This window comes from Ixodes scapularis, unplaced genomic scaffold, assembly GCF_016920785.2.
Source record: "Ixodes scapularis isolate PalLabHiFi unplaced genomic scaffold, ASM1692078v2 PGA_scaffold1__304_contigs__length_218370807, whole genome shotgun sequence".
NCBI classification, from domain to species: Eukaryota; Metazoa; Arthropoda; class Arachnida; order Ixodida; family Ixodidae; genus Ixodes; species Ixodes scapularis.
Window position 1 is genome coordinate 115,797,412 of NW_024609846.1, and position 7,311 is coordinate 115,804,722.

The window sequence follows — 7,311 nt, forward strand, 5'->3', positions numbered from 1 at the left end:
ATGAGTGGTGCAGTGCAAGGAGAACCAGGGCAGAGAACCAGGGCGGGAAAATTTTTCCGCTAGATTTAGCGGGAAAATTTCCCCGCTAAATCTAGCGGAAAACCTTCCCCGTTAAATTTAGCGAAAAATTTCTCCGCTAGATCTAGCGGAAAAATTTCCCCGCTAAATCTGGCGGAAAACATTTCCCCGCTAAATCTAGCGGCCAGGGTCACATGACCTGGGGAGTCACGTGACCCCTCCCCCTAGGTCACGTGACACCCCCAGGTCACGTGACTCTTTTCCCTATGTCACGTGACCCCCCCCCCCCCCCCCCCCCCGAGAACACGTGGCCCTCAGTACCCTTCCCTCCTCAAGAGCTGCGCTCCAATTCGGCGTTACAGGGAGTTTTAAACGGCTTTCACTTTTTTTTTTTTTCAGTATTGAATGACTGTAGTCAAAATTACCATATTTGAGGAGAACTTTGCTTAGTTGAGGTACTAACCTAAGTGGTAAAATTTGACGCCCACCAGTGCCCTTTCAAAGTAAAAGGTGAAAAAGCACCGGAGTCGTGCTCACGCCAACAGTGTCGCGCAGTGTACGTTTCTTGCGAATGCCTGAAATGCCAGGAAGCCGGCAGTCAGCCCCAGGGCCTTGATGCACCTTGCGGATTCTACGGGGAGAGATAGAGAGATAAGTTCTTTATTATGGAGATGTTGGTATTCTTTAAATGACACCGGCTACTCCATAACGAGAAAGAGAGAGAAAATATATATAAATAAAAGGAAGAACATAAAAGGAAAAGAATAAAGACAAAACACATAAAATATAACCGTAAAAAAAAAACTTACAAACAAATCTAATTACAATTGCGAATAAGACGACCGTTTGGGAGTCGTGCACCGATTTGCTAAATTACATACATAGTCATTCCCGTTGAAATTGACGCACGTTAGCACTTAATAATCATACACGATTCTAGTGTTCTTTAGAAAGTCATGAATGATATTCATTGCTCTGTCTTGTTTTTTACGCGTCGGCCAGGGCCCCAACAACTTGGTCAGAGACAGGGGTCTATCATCTAATATTTGAAGGCGAATCTCCATCCGGCGCCTTTCATGTCGAAAGCGTTCACAGTCAAGGAGGATATGTTGTACATCTTGATATGGTTCTCCACAGTCACATCTTGGCGAATCTCGGCGTTTAATTCGAAATAAAAAGCTATTAGTAAAGGCCACTTCAAGTCTGAGTCGATGGATTAATGCGTCGCATTTTCTTTTCATCCCGGTGTGTGGCGGAAGCTCAAAATCCGGGTCGATATATGGTAGGAGAGTGTTTGCTGAAGTGTCCTTTAGCCAGCACTGCCGACAACGTAGATGGCGTAAGTGACGAAGGATGAATTTTGCATCTCCAGAGGTAAAGGATGTCGCTTCCGTTGCGTCACCATCGTGAGCTTGAGCTGCCAGGCGATCAGCCTCTTCATTTCCGGCGATTTGGCAGTGGCTCGGTATCCATTGTAGCCTGACGTTATGTCCGTGGAGTCGAGCTTGTGCTAACGTGAGTTGCACCCGATATAGAATGGTCGCCTGGGAAGTGCGAAGGTGCATGCCCTGTAATCTCTAGGGATGATTTTGAGTCCGTTAGAATAACCCAGTTTGATGGTGTACCGAATGCTTCAATGAATGATGATGCTGAAAGTATTGCATGTAACTCCGCTGACGTCGAGCATGTATGATGGGACAATCGAAAACATTTAAATGTGTCTAACATCGGGATTGAGTAAGCAGATGTTGACCCCTTGTTAGATGTTGACCCGTCTGTGTAAATATGAATGTCGTCTTTGTAGCGTGCCTCTAAATGGGAGAGGGACATTGTCTTCGCCACCAGGGGGGCCACCGAAGATTTTGATCCAAGACCAGGAATTTCGGTCTGTATCTCCAGTGACGGAATTGTCCACGGAGGGTTGATTAGGCTTGGAAGCCAATGCGCATGATGGGGTGCTGCGACGGGTAGTCCTACGAGAAGTCGGTGAAAGCTAGACTCCGTTCCTCGAAGTATCTTTTGGCACAAGGGTCGGGCATGTGAGTGCGAAGCCAGTCCAAGATAATGACGGCATGTTTCTTGTTCCCGGAGAACAGGTACTGGAGGTTCCTTGGCCTCAGCAATGACGAGGTCACTAGATGTTGCGCGGGGGAGTTTAAGGCATACGCGCGAACTTCGCGCAATCATGTATGTCAAGCGTTTCTCCAGTGTTGGTGAGAGGCCATGTAAAACAGGAATGGAGTATGCGATAGTCTGGCGTACTAGAGCTGTATGCAATAGGAGTAGGCCATCAGTCGAGCCTCCCCATCTGGCACCTGCCACATATCTAAGAACGTTAATGACTCTGTTAATTTTTTCCTCAAGCATGTTAATATGTCTTGACCATGTGAGACGGCTGTCCAGCGTAACTCCAAGAAAACGATGCCACTTCACCTTTTCAATATGCTGTCCTTGAAGTGTCAATTTAAAATTCTTAAGGTGCTTTCTAGTAAATGGAAGAAATGCAGATTTTTGAACTGAAATGTCCATGCCCCTTTCACGAAGATAACTGTATGTGTCATTAAGGCCATACTGCAGTTGTTCTTGTAGTTTGGTCTCAGAAGACCCAGACACCCATATACAGATATCATCAGCGTAGATGGACACATTCAGTGGTGAAGGAAGTTTACTTGGCAGTTCAGCCATGACTACATTGAATAAAGTGGGGCTTAACACGCTGCCTTGTGGCACACCGTGGTGCAGTTCATGTTGTTTGCTATTTCCCTCACTCGTGCTTACAAATATCTTCCTGTGCATGAGAAAGTTGCGTATACAGCGGATCATACGGCCTCGTATTTTAAGCCGTAGAAGTCCACGGAGAACATGGTCGTGACTCACGGTGTCAAAAGCACGATGCACGTCTAGAAATACAGCGATCGTCATATTTCTGGATGCCCGTTCATGTTCAATAGTTGTTACAAGATCTAAGACTGAGTCTATAGTGCATCGTCGAGGTCGAAATCCGGTTAATTGTTCCGGTAATACATCGGTTGTTTCCATCCACCATTGTAGACGTGATTGAATCACCTTTTCGAAGATTTTTCCTACACAGCTTGTCAGACTGACTGGGCGAAATGATCCCAGCTCTTTCGGTGTTTTTCCCGACTTCAGTAATGGAATTATCTTCGCTAGTTTCCATGAAGCTGGGAAGGTTTCTCTGTTCCACACATCATTGTAAATATCAAGTAGGCTGCGCAGTGTTCCCGGCCCGAGATTTGTAAGTGCTTCATAACGAATGTGATCACGCCCAGGGGCTGTATGTGTACGAATCGTTCGTAACGCCTCATTAAGTTCATGAATGGTGAAATTATAGTCGAGTTGCCAGTGTCGGGAATGAATTTCTTGAGCAACGTCTTTCAGTGCAGCTTCACGAGAGGCACAATATTCTGGCGATAACATTGCCACACGTGGTTGAGATAGAGAAACACAAAACTCATCAGCCACTATCACTTGGGATGTTCCTCGTGAAAGTGCCAGTGCCCGAAATTGACGTTGTTGCGTAACAGGGGACCTAAGCGAACGCAATATGTTCCATACCATCTTAATTTGGGTGAAAGGAGAAAATCTGGCACAAAGCTTTCTCCAATGACGCTTAGCCAGCTTTTGTAGTGTCGGCGCATTTGATTATGGAGGTGTTGAGCCTCGCGATAGTCTTCGATTCTCCCAGATCTCCGATACCTTCTTTCAGCTTTGCGTCTTATAGCCCGCAGTCTTTCATAATCGCCATTTACACAACCACGGTCTTTTGGAACGGGCACCCTACGTGTAGCCTTTTCAAAATTTCTGCTAATGATGTTTTCGAAGTCTTCGAGAGACTGAATTTGTTCCACCTCTTTGTTATTTAAAAAGCGGAACATTTTCCAGTTGGTAAAGTGTGCCCGGTGCGGAACACAATTAGCAACAATCCGGGGATGATGTATCAGTATGGGAAAATGATCACTGCCACGCGTGTCCAGGTCTGTGCGCCAGTCAAACTCATGTGAATGATCGGAGGAACACAAGGTCAGGTCTAGGCAACTTGAATAGTTTACACCTTTCAAGTATGTTGGAGAGCCGTCATTCAGAATGCACATATCATACTGGTCTACTAGGCTTTTGGATAAGGTTTCCTCGAGGATCGCAGTGGGACCGGCCCCATAGGGTATGATGGGCGTTAACATCTCCGCAAACAACGTAGGGACGTTCAAGTCTTGTGAATAATGCCTCGAACTCTGCTCTTGTCAGTCTTCTGCGGTTCTATATACACGCCTACTACAGTAAGTGAGGTCGTGCCATAACTGACTTTGCAGACGACATACTCCAATGCACTTGAATCTGAAGTAAATAACAGAATTGAGCCAAATTCTTTACGCACTCCGACTAAGCATCGACTTGGTCCTTTTGGCCTCTTTGATTGGTACGTAACATAGTTAGCAAGTCGATATTGATTATTTACACGCGCCTCTGATATTACCAGAATGGTTAAAGAGTATTGTGCAACAAATTGTCGAAAGTCCCCTGATTTTCCTTGCCAGCTGTTGGCATTCCACTGGAGGATAGATGTGCGCTTATAGACCTCAGCCATGGAGGTATCCACTCACCAATGGGCATGTTGACCTGATGAGTGGTTCCATGGCCAGTATTGCCCTAACTTCCGGAAGGTCGCTAGAACCGGGCAGCGTTCTGATTATTGCTCTAAGCGCAGCAAAAAGCATGGGAACAATAACTTGTCCAAGGTCGTTTTGTTGTTCCTGAGGTATTCTACCTGGAATTGCAGCAGCTGATGGGTTGCGTTCATTGTTCTTTCCTCTACGAGGTGCTGCTACCGGCGGCCGTGTTGTAGGATCCAAGGTATTTCTTGACGGAGGAATGTCTTGTAACATTGCTTTTGATCTGTTCCTATCTTCTTTTGGTGCCCCTTGTACGACGTCAGAGTACGCCCTCTTCGTTGATTTCTTTGGATTTGCAGATGGTGGTGGCCTTGAAAAACGTACAATGTCTGGGTTCGGGTTCGGTTTCTTCGCTCGGTAATCTTTACCGTTCACGAGTTCCTTCTTGTCTATGTTTGTCGCGGACTTCTTGCATGGGCATCCAGCAAACGTTGAGGGATGTGGACCTTCACAGTTGGCACACTTTGGGTCTTGCAAAGATGTACACGCCTTGTGATTGTGCGGCCCAGCGCACACTTTACAACGTTGTGGACCACGGCAGAATTTTGAAATGTGCCCATATCTTTGACAGTGAAAGCATTGGATGGGTGGGCCAAAGTATTCCTCTACAGGGTGAGATGTGAAACCCATTAAAATGCGCTGTGGCATTGGGCGATCCGGACGGAAACGAAGAATGACACTCTCAGTCTTGTGTTCTTCGACTTCGCCGTCATCCTGTCGTCTGTAAGCAATCTGGCGCTGAACATAGAGGACGCCGAAATCTTTTAAATATTCGAGTAGTTCACCGTCCGAGTATTCAAGAGGGACTCCTTTGATTTTCCCGAGGTTCCGTGAGTATGACTCGGGGACACTCGTGGTCACCTCGATGGTACAAAGCGATGTAACAGCAAGAAGCCTGTTTGCCGCTAGGAGAGATTCCACGGTAACAGCAAGGCTGCCATCCTTGTTGATGCGGTGCGAGAGTAGTTTCTCTTTGGCGATGCCAATCACTTCGTTGCCAACAACATTGGGATTGATGCGCCAGAAAGATTTTTCTCTGTTGACTGTTTTGAAGACTACTGGTATCCCTGCAGGGCGGTTTTTCTTGTATCGGACTTCAGTGAAAGGGGTCTCTAATCGTCCAGGTCGACGTCTTGCATGTGATCCTGACTGCCTCCCTCCGATGGGGCGACTGTGCCGTGAACGGTGTAGGTAGAGGTTTGGTCGTCGTCGGATAGTGGATCTTCATCAAAGTCCTGGCATCGTCGCTTGGTTGGGATTTTTACAGTACTGGTAGCCATGACAACTGGCGACATGGCTACGGCGTTCTGAGTTGTCTGCTGAGCACTTGCATGTGATGGTCCGGGTGTCCCGCCCTCGGAGGTCCCTGGCGCCAGCGATGGAGCTTGTTCAGACATCCTTGAGGTCTTCGGCCCGGGGCTACTGGTGAAGTACCACCCTGGGCCGGGACCGGCAACTTGCTGCTTGGTGCCGGAAATTAAATTTCACGGCGTATCACCCGTAAAATAAAAACAGATGACGTTTTCGAGGGAGCAGATGCAAAAGGCTTCCAATCTCTCTAAACTTCGTCGTCGTTCTCCCGGATTCCACGGGTGTCCAGTGGTGCCGTATTGTTCACCCTGGTGGCACGCTGAAGCTTAATACACGATTATAAACGATTTGTGACGCGAAGAGGAAGGGAAATGTTTGTTTCCTTACCCCAATCATTTGCTGTAAAATGTCTGAAATGTTGGAGAATGCTGTTTTGTAACGTTTGTGGTCGTTCTGCAATTTACAAGATTTTTTATTGATCCTAAGAAAATTGCCCGAGATTGGGTCGCCTGTACCTCGCACCACCGTACTTATGGAGGCCGACTTGCTCGTCCGCCGCACTTTCTAATGAATTGAGAAGTTCGTAGTTGTATTTTGTTCCTGCGTCCATGTGTTTGGCGCTTTCAGTTTCATAGAACAGCGCTAGCTAACCCACGTATCGATTTGATTTCGTTTAGTATAGACTCCAGTATAACGACTGATGTGTCAATTCCTTACAATATACCTATAGTCATCACATAACGTTTCTATGTTTGGAACCTATCCACAGTATATATATATAGATGTTGACATCACATTTTCATAGTATAAGAAACCAGTGTCGCGAAAATATGCTGAAGCCATCAGATGCGGAATGAGCCAGATCGACGATGTATAGTGCGTTCGTTCTAACCGCCTCGCAGCGCGTGTACCTACCCGTATCATTAGGCCGTGGGAGCGTGTCCAATCGTTTCGTTGCACCCCTCGGCCCTTGTGCCCGACGACGATACCATCTCCAGAACTCCACGTCGCCGGAGCCTCTTCGTAATCGCTACTGACGTTTCTGCAAATGTCCGCCGATCGTGAGCGCAACCGCTCACGTTCTTTGATTAAGTCAAGAGAAGGAATGGTCGGAATTCTTATGGTTGGAAGAAGGTCCGGTGCCAAGGAAAAATCGAGCTTTAGCTGTATTGAATGAGAAACATGCGTAAATCTACTTGTATCGTGATGATCTAAAAATGATCCTGATCGTGCCCCGATTAATGTACACTCTAAAAGAAAAAAAGGGTGTAGCCTTAAAACCCCTTGTCACGTA

The 7,311-nt window shown here is 46.8% G+C and overlaps 1 pseudogene; it reads right to left on the minus strand.

The window, feature by feature from the left end:
• Positions 1–935: 935 nt before the first annotated feature.
• LOC120837673 lies at positions 936–4,647 on the minus strand (annotated as a pseudogene).
• Positions 4,648–7,311: the final 2,664 nt, after the last annotated feature.